Consider the following 15,453-nt stretch of genomic DNA (forward strand, 5'->3'; position numbering starts at 1 on the left):
AAACGACCTCGTCAACAACTCCAGCTTAAGAGCAAAAATATCACAAGTGGGTGGAAAAAAGGGGGCGGGGCCAGCAGCATCATCATCATCATCATCATCATCCACGTCACCCATGGCAACTTTGTTGCTGGCAGCATAGTTGGCAGCAAAAAAAGTTCTTTCGTGCTGGGTTTTGGCCGGGCTGGGAGGCTGGGGGTGCTCTTTGCCGATTGCTAAGCAACGCAACAGTTTGCCATGGCTATAATACGTTATAATTTGTTATTGAGTTCTCTTCAGAGCAGCTGCAAAAATGCAGGGAAAAAACGAGAAAAATGAGAGCAGCCAGAGCCGGGCTGAGCTGAACTGGGCTGAGTTGGGGGGCGTTGGGAAATATGCGAAAAAGTAAACAAAAATAGAAATGGCAGCCGGGCCATAGCCGAACGGCATTTACCCTTCCTTTTCAGCACTGGAATTTGGCTTGCCAAAAATGGGCATCATTTTGGTGTTTCTCCTTTCTGGGCTTCCGCTCACGCGGATTTAAACATACTCAGGGGAGATACTCCTATTGAAAGAGTATGGAAGGCTGTGTCATAAGTGCCCTTATCCTTGTTGGTTTTGGGTCCGAGAAAGGCCTGCACAAAAAGTATATTTTTATATATGTATAGATATATATGATTGGCAACAACAGCTTTTTAGTGCCAGTGAGTCCCTTTTATATTTTTATTTATTTCATGTTTTTCTGCTTACTCCCCGCCAGCTTTGCTTTTTGTCATGAGGAGAAAATATAAAAATAAACTTTTTTCAATTTGGCTGTTGCTTTGTGTGTGCCTTATGAAATTGATGCTCGAAAATCGCACTCAATTAGTTGGGATTTCATATTTATTTATTGAAGCTGCTGCTTTCGCATCGTTTGAGGGAGTGAAGCCAGGCACGCGTGTCCTTATGTGAAGGACTCGGGGATTCGAGGAAGCAGTTCTTGGCTCAAAGGGTGTTTATGCGCTTCATTTAATTTATTGCCGACTTTATTTGAAAGACAAATACCATCCCAAAGCCTTGATGTCGAGAAAACCACCTAAAGGTTCGTTTGATTGGACAAATCTCTAAGTTCCCTTGAAAATTTTTAAGTAGTTTTTATAAATTGTTTAAATTAAATAAAGATTCTATATTTGTTTGGTTATTTATAGGGACATCTTTTTTACAAAAAGGACACCTTTTATCCAAATCGGAAAGCTCGTAAGTTCATCAAAAAGCTTTATCAAGTTGCGAGTATAGGAATAGGAAAAACCTTTATTCTTGGAATGTCCTTATAGTTGTAAAACAGTACCTAGTTTTATAGAAAAGTTAATTAAGTTGCATACTTATGGCTAGAAACAATACAGAAAGCTTTGGAACTACTTTTCGCCAACGGTATAGTTTCCTAAAGCTTTTGTAGCAAAGCTTTCCAAAGCTCGGTGCGTATCCTTTAAAGTTCATGAAAGCGTTTTACAGTGTTATAAGAGCTTTCCTGCCATATAACACTTTATCCTTAGCTTTCTAACAGACCTCGAAAAATATAACTGTTGACAGACATTAGCGAATATTAAGCCATTTCGGCAAATTGTGCGTGGCCCCTGGTTCCCCCAATCCCTATTCCTCTTACTTCCGAAACGCCTGGCAGCCAATATCTCGTTAGTGCGTCTGTAGCTGTAGCTTAAACACAGGACATTTACTTTATGTGTCCTTAAATGACAGTCCCAGGATGAGGACCAGCCCGCAGCCTGCGAGGCAAGGCGATGCGATGCGATGCGATGCGAACGGGGAGCTGAGAACTGAGGCATAACGATTACATTAGAAGCGAGTAAAATTTCATAAAAATGCTCTACGTGCGCTGCCTTTTTGAATATGTAATGATGCCACGATGGGAGTGCAATTTGCACACACACACACACCCGTACGCTGGCACACTACCACACTCACACAGAAACTAATACCCACGTAGTAGCGACCGAAAGCGCCAAAAATTCTATTTGTGGTTAGGGCGGCCAACTTTATTACGGCTAAAGTATGCATGGAGAGTTAAAAAACGAAAGCCACAGCCAGCAGAGCAGCAGAGCAGCAAAAAAGGACCAAAATATTTTACTATCAATTTGGGGGCTGGCATTAATTTGCGCAAATTTTCGCCACTCCAGTTTGATCAATTGCGGCCTATGGTTTATTTTACGCCAGTTGCCTGTCGGTTGATGAGGGTGTTGTCAGTTGGACCACCTGTCAAAACGCTGGCTGTCCTGCCTGTGGTCAGTGGACAGTGGGTCAACTAATGAGTTTACACAATTGCATTCAGGCGGTTGCCTGATTTGCACATTTTAAAATTTAAAATTTCATTGGAGCAATAGCCAAATATTTATGAAATTATGAGATTTATTCTGAATTTACTGGCAGAGTTGACATGGATTGTAATGGATTTAGCAATCACACATCATATTTAATGTCAATAATAAATAATACAATAATGTCTGAACGTATATACTTAATATTTTTATTAGCCACTAAGTATTATCTTTATACTAATCGCAGCATTCTCTGGAAAGACACTTTAACTTAATTATTATTAGATTGGGACCAGCATTCTATTCACCCAAGGCTACTAAAAGCACCCAACTATTTGAGGTTTCTGACCTGTGAGGAATCCATTTGTCTCGAATTTGGACTCCCCTACAAACAAATTCAAATTGATGAAGGTTTGTAGGTCTGTATAAAATTTGTAGTCCTTGCAGAGGGCAATGCTTTTACCAAGCGAGTGCTGGTATTTTATGGTCAATAATTGAGCAATAAATGCAGGTTTTTAAGTGTTTGGAGAAACATAGCACTTCTATTTGGGCAATATTCTCACATTTCACTTGCGGCCCCACCGTGCAACGTCTGTTTTTCAATCCATTCAACTTGCCTATAGGCCTGGTCGGCACAGTTGGTCGTAGGCGTCCTGCGGTTTTCATTACATTTTCGATTTTGTACATTTTGCAGTCGTCGTCGTCGCCATCAGAGTTCGTCATCGTCCTGTTATGCCGCCCGTGCCCCTCGCTTTTCGCCACCGTCTGTTTGGGCTGCAACTTAAGCGGCTTTTCCCTGTAAGTGCGGGTGTTCTGCACGTGTGTATGGGTGTGTGTGTGAGAAAACTGCCCCGGACGGCGGCAATTTGGCTAAAACGGTAAGCACACGCCTACCTGCGCCCACAAAAACGCACTACACAAATTGCTATTTATGTGAGTGCCCCCTCGCAGTTCAACCTTTGCCCCTTTGCCTTCTCTGTTGGTGCGGTTGAAATGAGCAAATTGTATGCGATTGTGGCAACCACAAAAGGGAAAAAAACGAAAAAAGGCCCCAGTTGGAAAGCAGAACCTGTAGTGCAGCCAAGGTATTTTCGTCATTTTTTTTTTGGATTTTGTAAAGGGGTTGTGCATGATGAAATTTGGGTCACGTAGTTAAATTTTCCAACTCGTTTCGATTTTTTTAAGCAACTTACTTAAAATAAATTAGTTTTGCCAAAACCACAAAACAAAAACGCCGGCAGAGGGGCAGCCAAGAATATCAAAAGCAATGTATGAAATAAATGTGAAGAAATCAGTGCCAATGCCCAAAGGACTTTCACGTTACAAACAGGATTCGGAACGGACAGAGAGCGTCCTTTAGCGCTGGTCAGGGAATGGAAGGCGGCGGGCAGGCAATTTTATGGTCAGACACGCAATTTACGCCCTCGTCTATCTCGGTGTGATTGTGTGAATGCAAAGAGGCAAAGGCAATGGCAGAGCCAGCAAAAAAATGCCCAACTATTTGCCATTTCAGTCACCAGGGGGCCCATGACTCGACCGACCAACCGACCAACCGACCGACCGACCAACCGACCAAGAAGAGGCCAAAGGACGAAGGCTCGGCTAGCTGTAGCCGGTTGGCAATTCTATTAAAGCAGCAACGCGCTAAGCATTCGAAATCGAGTGCATTACATTGGCCGGTCAGGTCCTTGGGCCAAAGCCAACACAGTGGGGTAAAGTGGGGAGTTGCAGAGTTGCAGGGCTCAGAAGGGGAGCTAGGTGACAAATTAACAACTACCAGGGGTTAGGACCTGGCTGATCAACAATTGATCAACGTTTTCTAGGGTCAGACAAGTGCTTCCCAATGGGAAACTCGACAAGCAAATTGGACAACACAACCAGCAGACATGCTTATCACTTTTATTTATTACATGAGCCATTTTAGAAAGTCCTAGAAAAGAACAAAATCAGTTATCTGCAGAACTACACCAGCTCTTTAATGGGTAACTCAATTTCGCTGTTTCATATAACCATATTCAAAGGCCCAAAAGATCATTCTTCTTGGCCCATTTATTCTTAATTTAAATTGGATTAAGGGCTGGCTTTAGTTTCAGCTTACAGTGAACACTGTTCACCACCATCAACATAACCATCTGGCCATACCGTTCGGCTAAATAAAAACCAATTACTTAAAAAAAATCCCCAGCAGGCGCAACTGGACAACGGACATGCAAAATAGACCAACGAAAATCTATAGAATTTGAAATAAAACTGAGCAGAGCTAAACTTTATTGCAAAGGCGCACTGTATCTATGCGATCAGAGCAAATTAAAATTCCAATATATCTGCATATTGGACTAACAAGTGCAGTCAGAGATTAAATAAAATACGTTTTTGTTGAGATTTTTAATCAAAAGCGGGGGAGAAAAACGGCGTTGAGGCAAAAGTGTGATCACAAAACCAAAATATTCCTCCTAAAAATTCACCACTAGGGCGTTGGGGTGTGGGGCTTGGGGAATACGACCAAAAAATTACACATACGTACTGTTGGCCAGCCCACAACAGCAACAATGACCCATACCCAATGCCAGCTCTGCAATGCAAAACTGTCCGGTGTGTTTGATGCACAAATCCCTCAACTGAAATAGATTTACGTCACTGCCAGACGACGGCATTTGGTAGTACGGAAATGGTGGGCATACGGGACGGGTGCGGGTGCGGGTGCGGGCTTATACGGGGCTCAAGCTGCAACTGCAATTGCGTTTGCTGGCCATTTTCGGCTGCTCCTATTCCGTAAACCCCCCACATCTGACGCTCTTAGCTCTGGCAATTTATTTGCAAATATTTTTCAACATCAAAAATATGTTTTCTTTTTGCCTAACGTTTGTCCTCTTTTGCTTTTTATACCCAGTGTTCGAGCCGTACATGGGCATACTAGATTTATAATGGTGCGAGTATGTGTTTAGGTACAGACATCGCTTCAAAATCAAAAAGAACTTGATATTAATGATATCTATGATTGATAAAACAAGTAATTCCTAATATATAGAAAATGTATAAATGATTAAAATATTCCTCCTCCCATTATATTACAAAGTCCATTGGCAAATGTTATTTATGGCCATGAGAAGTCAAACCAAAAGGTACTACTGCGAAGTATGACAATGAATGGGACAGGACACCATGCTCTGGCACATCCGGATAAGAAATCGAACAACATTTCCCTGTGCGTGCCTCTCCTGATGAGATGTCACATGTCGTCGCCTGCAATCCGGTGTCCTCATCAGCAGGCTCATCCCGAAGTCTGTCTGCCAGCTGCCAGTTGGCTGTTTAAGTCCCTGGATGCGGGAAAAGTATTCGCTTGAAAATATGGAAAGTTTGCCGGCAACTATTTTTTAATTAACTCGATTTTGGCTTGAGTTGTTCAGACCCAAGCCATCAGGACAGAGCAAGCGAGCCGAAGCAAAAAGAAAGAAGTCAGTTGGTGCAATTCAAGCCAATGTCAAATCCATTGCTGGACGACTGGCTTGTTAAATGTCAGGAACACGCCTCACTGATTTTTCAGGGTGGAACGAGGGGCGACGAGGGGGTGTCGGTGTGGCAGGGCAGAGGGCACAAGGAAAAGGCAGACGCAGAAATTTATCTGGCAGGAAAATTCGATTTTCCTATTCTCATTCTGTATGGGAGGCTGAAAGCATGCATCTGGTTCCACAATCAGATTCATTCATTTTCATTTATTGCCACGATAATACAATGCCAAGCTGTCAAGTTTGTGTAAAGATAAGAGTAAAAACCCTGCAGTGGATGGGTGTGCCAATCAACATGGGATTATTTAAAAAATTATAAAAACCACACCATTATTTCGCCCAGAGACGTGAAAAGTTTATTAAAGAAATGCATTACTGCACGGAGCGAAGGAAAGGTTAATGAATACATTCATTAAAAGATATTAAATGTATTTTATATCAATAAACACGATCATGCCGGGTATCATTAATAAAACCATACATTCATATCAGTTTTAAAATTTAACAATAAATTATAAAGTTAATCGCTGCATAATCTATATGACCAAGTTAAAGGCAAAAATGGCAGTACTGAACACCTTCCTCGCGAGTCTTTCACCCAGTGTCTCATTGTTAATCCACTAAACATCAGCGGTCTTACTTGTGTTTTGCTGTACCTAAGAGCCCCAAGCGGCCTTTCACTTGAGTCAGGTTCATGCCTCAGTTTTCTTTCTCAGTCGGCTAAATTGCTCCCAGTTAAAAAGCACTTAAGAGGGGTACTTACTCTAGTATTCCACTTTACGCTAAAAAAAAGACATTTCATCGTCGGCAGGCACGTTTAACAGCTTGTCCCACGGACAGTCGTCCTCAGATACCCAGTTTGTAAGAGTGGACTTTTGAATTGTATATGGCAGATCTACCTTGAGTATTTGCCCGAGGAGGATACTTAGTTGATACCACAGTCCGAGCTCGAGGCTTAGTAAATATTGACCATTTTAAACGGTCATTGAGAAAAAAACAGCAATAACTTTGTCTAATTGGAAAAGAACCAGGAATATTTTCATGTGAAATATTAAACAAAAATGTTCCTAATAATATGTAAAATAAAAAAAGAAGTACACAAAAATTAAGTAAATAAAAATCCGATTAAGAAATGTTATGGAGTTTAGAACTTCAGCCTTGGGACGTTTCTTCATTTTTTTTGAATTTCTACAACTCATCACATCAAAAATATTACAAAAAAATTAAAAAAATTAAATTTCCAAAATTGGAATGCAGTTTTTTAGAGAATTGCACCAGAAACATTTAGTGGGTATGCCATTTCAAAATCCAATTAAGATATGCTGAGTTATGGAGTTTGTCAAATAGTTATCCGCATATAGATTTGATTTAAAAAGTGAGCCGCCTAAGGCGTCCTTAAATCGGCGAAAGCTGAGTCATTTATTTATTTATAAGCACACAATCGAGCAGGGGCACACAGACAGGAAGCGTTGTTGGGGCAATCCATTTACGTGCCACTTCCACCTTTTCGTACTCGTACTCGTTCTCGTTCTCGACTCTAGGTAGTGGCTAATTAATTTTACACCGTTTATCGCTGCGTTTCACGGGCATACACTCGTGGCTTAAGTCAAACAAATCAATCACGGGGGGAAGTTGGGCAGAAGGATGGCGCCGGCGGTTGGCGGCCAATTAGCAAAGCATACACCACACAGCTGCTCTTTGCATGGCGACAAGACGACGCCGTCGCCATCGCCGGACGCACAGGACTCACAGGACGCAGGACTCGCAGGACATCCACGATAATGTCAGTGCGGTAAGCCCTTAAGACAGATGAATGAAGTGGCAAACATAGCAGACAGTTCCACTCGACTTACAGCCCAGCTCAGTTCTGTTCAGCTCAGTTCAGTTCAGAGGCGTCGACTGGCTACTGACATTTACAAATCAGCAGTCATTACTTATTGCTCTCGAGCACACAATGTCAGCCCATATGGGGCGCCAAAAGCAGATTTTACTGAAGCTTGCATATACAACACGGAAATGGAATTGATAAGACTTAAAAATGTTTGGGTGCATAAAAACATCAATTAAGAAATTGATTAATTTAATTATTTGACAATTAAGTATAATTCAGCAAATGGCATACCTTATTGAGCTGCCTTTTTTAAATATATCTAATCCTTTTTTTACGGTGGAATAAGACGATGTGAGGATACACATTTGTTTTTAAAGCTTACCAGCAAATCCCCCGTTTGCAGCGAAAAAATCGGAAATGCACCATTGAGTACCGACAATCGGGAATTCGACTTTGGCATTCACGATTTTTTTAGAGTCTAGTTCCGAACATTTTTTTCTGCCTGCTATATAAAATTGCAGGATTGCAATATAGCCATGTACTTCACAGGTTACGCATATAAAAACCAGCGCTTAAAATCCGACAGTGAAAAAATGCTAGGTGAACAAATAGACACGAGGAGAGCCAAAGAAGAACGGAGTATAAATGCAACAGCATTGAGAAGAAACTGAGTTCAAATAAAATAATAAAAACGAGGCATTTTTCAGCTTCATTAAATACCGACAAAGTTTGTTTTATATGCTGCAAGTCACAGGCCAGAAAGCAGCAAAAGATGGAGTTTCCTCCTACATATGAAGGGCAGGAAAAACAAATAGAACGGATGTTTTCGAGACGATCAACTGGAAGATACCCTGCACTTGGAAATATTAGCCAATTACACAAATGAGGCATATTTTAAGGTAATTAAGTAAAATGCCTATGCTAAGCAAAGTCTGGCTTCGTTTTCTTTTGTCAAAAAGTACAACAAAATATACATTATGTGCGAGCCTAAGACGCAGCCACAATTGCAATCAAAATACCCTCCTTACTGCATTGGACTTTAAGAAAACTGCGAGGACGAACAGGATATATATCCTCTTATTGAGGTTGCGAGGTTGCTGGCACACGGCCTTTGGGCCATTGACAGTGGTCGGAGACGCGGTTTTATGTTGGTAAATGAATTTGATAAGGAAAATGGTTTTTTGATTGGCAAACATCTCAAATGCAAATTGGGGTTCGGCAATGGTTTCCTGCGCAGTGTCCTTGGTGCTTACCGAAAGTACGACACAAAACGGCGATCCAGACCACTGTAAATTGGACATTGACAAATATTCAAAGCGGAGGCAGAGCACAATTGCCCAGAAGAGCATTGCCTGCAGTTTGTGTTAAATCAGCAACAATTGTTTGAATTGGAAGCCAGTCTCATATCTGTTTCAGGCTTTTGGCGTCGCTCTGGCTTGGTTTGGGCTTAGGATTGGGCTTTGGCCAGCCGCCAGACAGAGGAAATTAAAATTTATATAGTAAACCGAAAGCGGCAGATGCTGACTTCAGCACATTGTTTGGGTGGAACTCTGCATTTTTGGTACTTAGCATGCCTTCTTTAAAGCGGAGGGGAAATGCTAGCGGGCTAGAAATGAGCGGAGTGGAGCGTGGCTGCCAATAAGCTTCCAATAGGCCATTTGTCAGCTTTGACCATCACGACAAAAAGAAAGAGGCCATGGCAAGAATCGCTTTTTCCTTCCTTCCTGCTTTCCCAATGCCAAATGGTTGCCAATGGCTTTCAATTGGGTTAAGTGATTTGGCATTCAATCAATGTTCGTTTTTCTAACTTCCCCTTCAGCGCAATCACCACATAATTATAGCGTTTCCTGACTGTTTGTTTTTACCCTGGCATATAATACATACGGCACGTCTGGAGCTCTGGGCCCAAATGCATGGGGCAAATCAACAGTTGGCAGGACGAATGGAGGTGGAGTCGGCCCATAATGACTTTATTATCTGCGCCGATAGAAACTGATCTGCTGGCGGCCAGGGTCCTGCGAAATATGTCCATTGTTTTCCTCTCTGTGCGTGTGTAATTTAAATCAATTATGCGCTTGGGACCGAGAACATGTACGCGCTGTCCATGGATTTGGACAATGAACCCGACAAAAATGAGCAATAATAACAGCAAATTAATGAGTTGGGCAATTTATGGCGCTTTTCCGTTTAATCGATCCGTTCGCCCGCTACAATCAGATTTCAGCTATGCGGATGTCCTTTAAAGCCTTGCTGGCAACACACACATTACTCTCCGTCTACCACCTCGAATTCATTTGACATTTGATTTAGAACGCATTGTCGAACAATCCCTGTCTGAGTTGCCGAAGGAAACGAACAAATAAAAGGCTCAGCCGCAATCATTGCGGTAAACAAAAGACAACTGCAGGGTTCACGAGGACACATGTTTATCAATGTCCTCGGCAAAAAATTAGTTCAAAGCGGAATAGAAACATCGGGAGCAAAAAAATAGCACGTTATTGCGATAGCTGGTTGAAAAAGCAGCAAAGCCACAGACGCAGATGCTGAGTCTCGAGTTGCAGATAAAAAGCCGGGACCTAAATTGACAGACCACATATTAAGCCAGGATATGGATTGATTTATTGCCTTCAGACTCCATTTTACGTGTTTTTCGTGATACACTAAAAATTTGTTACACAGCCCGCAGGGAACGCTGAACATTTTTTTTTTTTTAAATTAGCAAATAGAGTTTAAAACACAACGAACTTAAAGGTGAAGATCGTTAATTTAAAGCAATTGAATATGTTCTGTTTTACTCACTTGTTCCATTTTAAAATGCGATTGTTACTTACCTAGAAATGACAAAATCAAAACACAGAGTTAGTTTACTTATATGTTATTCAGAAAATACTTATAAGATTCTTACTTAAGATTATATCCTAAAGCTTTCGCATTTCATGCCCATTCCCACATCATAAGACCCTTGACAGCACATGAGGCCTATTTGTGGCAGACAAAGCACAGAAGTAAGAAATGACAATAATGTATTACACTCGATCACAAAAACAATGCCTACGCCACATCGGCCTCCACTTGTACATAAAAAAAAACCGAAAAGGCGATAACAAAACCATTCACAAAAAACTTGAAGTTCTTGAGCAAGGACATGCCCAGAAAACACAGCCAAGTAAAAACAGACACAAGTGGAATCTCCGCAGGCAGGACATAAAATATTTCTGAATGGACAAGAGAAGCAACAGAATTTCCAAGTGTTTTGTATTGATTTCAATTGTTTGTTGGCACCCGAACATAAATATCATATTGATTGGGGATACATAAGGAATACTTGAAGTAGACCTGGAAGGTCAATCACTCTTAAAGAAACATTGAAATATGGCTTTAAAATGTCTATAAACATGTTTGGGTTTTCGGTATGGAAAGTAACCAATGGTATTTTGCTCTCGGATTTTATGTAAGAATATAGCATTTTTTCATTTTAGAAAAAACATTTAGAAAATTCTTTCCGGTACAGTTGAATTAGCATATTGATGCAAGTTTGTTAATGCCTTTCGTGAGCAACTAAACAAATTGGTTAAAAGCGTCGATTTCATGGCTGTATTTTAATTATAGAGCTTTTAAGTTTGCTTTACCTTTGCGTTTAGTTTTTTCATTTTAACTAAACTGTCTGCGTGTTTGCATATTTAATCAACATTTTTCCTTTTTGCCTGGCCAACTTCCGCCTTCGCTTTGGAGGCGGGACGACTTCAGCTTTCGTTAAGTTAGACTATGCTCTGCGTTGGCATTTATAACTCAGTCCAGGAAGGACTCCTCCGGAGTGGAGGAGGGAGTGTTGAGGGAGTGTATGAGTGGGTTGGTCGTCTGAGAATGACTGGCATAAATCACAGAGGGCAATATGCAACACTATTTCCAGAGCGGCACTGCAAATACTCCTCGCTGCTTTATGACCCCGCAAACCTGAAACCTGAAAGCTATTCCAAGTCCTCTAACTTCTTGTTGCAGCTTAACGCGTTAACTCGTACCTAAGCCAAAGTTTTAATGGGAGCTTGAGGAGTTCCTGGAAGTTCACTGGAGGTATTACGGGTCGTTGCGAAAGACCTTCGTAGCATTTTATTAAGCCCCAGTGATCGATTATATTGGCCAGGGCGGAGACCAAAAAGTTGGTGCTTGAGGGAATCACTGAATAACTAAGTATCAAAAGATAAAAACCAAGATGAATGTCCAGCAAAAAGGAACTGCTTTCGGATAACCAGCTCAGGTCTGTTTTTAAAACAACATAAAAGTCGTACATCGGCGAGCAGCTTAAATATTTATCCAAGCAGGAGCCCTGTTATGGTATTCCCAAAAACTTGTTGGCTCTAGAAAAACTAGCGAAAATAGAATTAAAATTTAAGTTCTCGTCATCCTGGACAGCTTCCAAAAGGAAGGAAGAAAAAACTCCAGCACACGCAATCCAGGCAGCTGCATCTTTGGACTTGTAAATTGCATTTGCAGCCAATTTACACAGAATTAAATTGAATTTACGCTACGCTTGCCCAAAATATCAATGAGTGTCGCCCAGAGAGGGAATGCGCACAGATGGCTGCTGGTGGGCGGCATGTCCTTGGCATGCAAGGACTCTCCACAGAGCACCGCAAAAAGTCAACTGCATTTTATCAAAATTCAAATTGTATTTTCGTTGCCCGTCGCCGAGTCCTCCAGTCTGCTTGTTTAGCATGCGTGATAAGCAGCCAACAAAAAGCAAAAAGGACTGTCACACAAAAGTTGAAAACGCACACGGTCGCACACAAATGAAGTGCCTGCAACTTGGCCGTGTAGTTTGTTGCATGTTGCACATGAAGGCAACAAAACGAGGGGGGAAATGGGACCTAAGACAGCATGGACAACAAACTAATGCACTCACTCGTGTGAAGCCAACCCACCCACCCCACCTCCAACATTTCGCTGCTTTAGTTGTCCGTGGAACTCACCGACTTCCTCGACAAATCACACGAGCTCACTACGGCTAGCAAATGAATCCGTGCCCAAGTTTCCTACCTGCGTAACTTTACAAGTGTTGAAAGCTGGTAAGGAATGGGCTTGAGCAGATAGTACAGGCGTATAATAAGTCAGTTAAGTTCTACTATCGACCAATAAGGATCAGCCGCACCTTCCACGAATAAGTGTTAGTATTTAATCAATCCTACCTCGTAGAATATGGCAAATTATGAACCAAGAGAGCAACCATTTTTATAACCTTTTGTCACCTCGTTTTAGTTTCAAGAATTTAAGTTTGGATTATTTATATTCTTGATAAATTTAGTGTTTAAATAGCTGCTGTTATGGGCCAATGAATTTTTTATACCCCGTCTGTATGACAAACAGCGAATTTGAAATGTTTCACACCCACTAAAACCAAATAAATATGTGATGACTGTTTCTGTATATATATTATACATAAATTTACACCTCAAATTTTTAGCCACAAATACATATTTCGAAGTAGTAGCTGAATAAATTTGTCACAGAAAAAAAATCCAATAAAATTACACAGAAATCGAGCTTCAATAGGCTTTAAAAGAAGGAAGAGCTGTATGTGCTGTAGCATTTCTTGGCTCTATTGAATTTTATTGAAAACATCGATACGCCGTAAACAAAACTAGGGTTAGGCGATGTCCCAGGGAAGGGACCCCCGTGTCCCAGCGGTCGCCAAAGGTCTAACCCTGTATCCTCCAAGTAGCGTTAAGGATTCCGTGTACATACTCATCAATATGATATTAATGCTTGGCTGCCAACAAACAATTGAAAACAATACAAAATACTTAGGAATTCCTTTGCTCCTCAGCCCGTATTTATTCCCCAGTTCGTGACGTGTTTGTCTGGTTGTTTGAGACCGTGTGGATGCCTCAAGTTTGGCCTTGTGCCAGAAATCCTACCTTACTCATTTTTATAGATGTGTGTATATACTCATACATATAGTTCTCCGCCACTTTTTGGGTACGGGCTTTGTTTTCGTCTTGGCAAGTGGATATCGAAATTGGGTAGGGAAAAGGCAGAAATACTTTTCGGTTTGGGCCGTTATGCATATTTGCCATTTGTTCACCTCTGGATCTGTTCTTTGAATGCCAGAAATATGCCGCAAGTGCTGTCAATTGTTGATGATGTGGGAATTGTTCGAACCTAATGTTTTTAAGGAACCGATCAATTCTACAGGGCTTTAATGTGGTACTTTTCGTGTTCGCTAGCTGCTGGTAAACGGATATGGATATATTTAATTCACATGCATCTGATAAACAGGAGCTCACGGCGAAGATTAAATATTTTATAAGCCAGAATACTCCTGCCTTCTGTCTAGAAATGTTTCACTTAGCTACCAAGTAGCTTTAACAAGTGACGATTTTACCTAATAGTCCGCTTATAAAGCTGGCGATATTTGGTAACTAATACATATGTTTAGCAGTTTACCAGCTAATAAGCCAGCAGTTCTCATTTATATTATAAAACTTCGTAATGAAGTGGGCAAGAACAAAGAGTGTCCAGCGAACTTAAAGTCCTTAAACCGAATTGAGCTGGTCATGTCCAGCACTGCTGAAGGGCAGCTCCGTGCTGCTGGGCCACATACACGATGGAGATTGGTAGGTGGCAGATGAAGCCCATCCTGTTGGCAACAACATCTTGCTCGGAATTTACGTGATGTACATTTAAACGCGGGTGAGCAACCGGAATTATGCGTCCGCCGGGTCTGAAGCTGGTGCAGCCCTGGGAGTCCTGCGATGGCAGGGTCCTGCGATGTGGGGCTGCAGGGTTGGGATTTTCGAACAGTTTGCTAAATTGGCATGGCCAGACTGAAGGCACAAGGCACGCCTAGGTGAGCGCGCGCCCTCCAATATTTCTGGCTCGACTGCGACGGGTCTATAAGTATGCTGGAGCAATGGCGGCGGGGAATCGCACATCTGCTGAAAAAATTGATTGATGATTGATGGCAATACAAAAAGGACGACGTATGCCTCCCGCACATGAGCATTTCGGTGGGAACGGTGCATTCACATCCACATCCACATCCAGGTCCACATCCACATCCAGAAATAGAGGGAAACACCGAATGGGAGAAAAGCGCAATTTCGCATGAGTATATACTCGTTTCGGAAAGGGGGAGGCGCTCTGAATGTGTAGGCGGCTTTACGGGCCTGGGCTGGCACAAATATTCATGAGCAAAATGCCGTGTGCTCGTCGCCCGTCGCGCGGCTCAGACAAAATTTGCATAAATTTGGAATTTGAAAAGCTATCCAGGCTGATGGAAATGATGACGAGAACAGCACACACCTAAACACCCACTTCAAACAAACCGGGGAGGCGACGATGAAGATGAAACGCCCCAGTCAGTTGTGGTACGTTGTATTAAGGCATTAAATGTTTGCAGAGCAAATATGTTGGATCCAGAAATGGGAGTGGAAATGCCAGCCAAAATTGCTGAATTATTATCGAGAATTTTGGATAAGAAGCCTTGTATATATCATTTTGCAAATGTCAAAAATGTTTGCTCGCACTCGCTCATATGTCCATTTCTAATTTGCCTTGCTAAGTGGCAAATTATTTACCATTCGCCAAACCTCGCACACGAATATCATAGAATATAATAGTCTCAGAATTAAACATAAGACCTTTGTAAATAAGCTGACCCATATACATATTTTTGCAGGAAAATTGAAATAAAAAATTGTCCCCAAGAGACTTTTTAGACTGGCTTAGACTGTGAGTCACCTACCAATTTTCTGTGACTAATTTGGCTCGGCAATTGCTGCAGTTGCATGTGCAGCTTGTGCGATTGCAGAAGCTGACCCGATGGGCTTGATAT

The sequence above is a fragment of the Drosophila erecta genome, unplaced genomic scaffold (genome assembly GCF_003286155.1).
Source record: "Drosophila erecta strain 14021-0224.00,06,07 unplaced genomic scaffold, DereRS2 tig00000021-arrow-pilon, whole genome shotgun sequence".
NCBI classification, from domain to species: Eukaryota; Metazoa; Arthropoda; class Insecta; order Diptera; family Drosophilidae; genus Drosophila; species Drosophila erecta.